Raw genomic sequence first — 1,328 nt, forward strand, 5'->3', positions numbered from 1 at the left:
AACTATGTGACAATTACAAAAGGTATAGCATACAAGCAATGGAGTAATAAAAGGGAAGAAAGAAGAGAATAAATAATGTAACAAGAGCTGAGTTTTCCCAAATTAACACCAAACATCAAACCACAGATTCAAGAAACTCAAAAGACACCAAGCATAATAAATGCCAAAAAATACACATGAAGGCATATCATGTCCAAACTTCAGGAAATAAGGTACAGACAAAATCTGTTTCAAAATGGAAAAACATATTCCCTATAGAAATATAATGACAGGATAATACCTCTCCAGAAACCGTGCAAGTAATATGAGCAAAGTACACATGGAAAGTGTTGGAAGAAAAGCCACTAACATATAATTCTTCATACAGAAAAATTACTCTTCAAAAGTGGAGAAATACAAATTCCTCAAACAATAATTGAGGAAATTTATCTCTAATAGACCTATTTTGCAAAGAATGTTGTGGCACCTATCCTTCAAGATGGTCTGCAGTGGCCTCAAACCCTCGTATACCTGCCATTGTATTAGCTCTCCCTGGAGTTTTACATTCTTCAAATCAAAAGTAACTTTACTTAAGGAACTATAGTCAAGCAGCCTCATCGGTCTCGGGAACTAATGTAGATGAGAGTCTGTACTTCAAACTAATGCTACAAGGGAATGAATCTGTGAGAAGCCTTGTCAGAAGAACAAGTACATTGTGTATGTGAAGACTTACTGAAAGCTAAGAGGGGCAGACTTATATAGATGCGTGGAGGTGGCTCCTTAACTGACTGCACTGGTCAGGGCAAGGGGAGAAAAAGTACATTTTTCATTAAAGAGCTAATTATTCCTCCTAACTCTTCAGCATGTTTTAGATGAATCAGCCTTTCTGAGGGGTGGTCTCTTGGCCAGGTGACTGATAGACCCAGATGGATTAACTTAAGGGAGGAGACAATGGAGGAGACCTTTGGAGAGGATCCGAATGTCAGGTCTCCACTCACAGCCAGGGGTAGATTCCATTACAGAAGGGTGCATCCCCAGCAGTGTTTTGGCTCCTATACCACTACAACTTTAGTAGGCTGTTATATGTCAACAGGAGATTACAGTTGAAAGAATGGGAAGCCTCAAACCCAATTTGAGACGCAGTGTCTAGGAAACCAGTGAATCAAGTATGCTAGAAGAAATTTTTGTGTCTGACACTTAACACTACAACAAACTATAAATACCCTAACTCCTAGCCAGTAACATAAAACATCATACTGACAGCATTTTTTTACCACAGCTCATTTTACTTGCTAACATCATGCCTGGTTTTCAACAAGAAACAACAAAGCATAATCAAGAGAAACAAC

The sequence above is a fragment of the Nannospalax galili genome, unplaced genomic scaffold (genome assembly GCF_000622305.1).
Source record: "Nannospalax galili isolate Female #2095 unplaced genomic scaffold, S.galili_v1.0 scaffold9, whole genome shotgun sequence".
Taxonomy (NCBI): Eukaryota; Metazoa; Chordata; class Mammalia; order Rodentia; family Spalacidae; genus Nannospalax; species Nannospalax galili.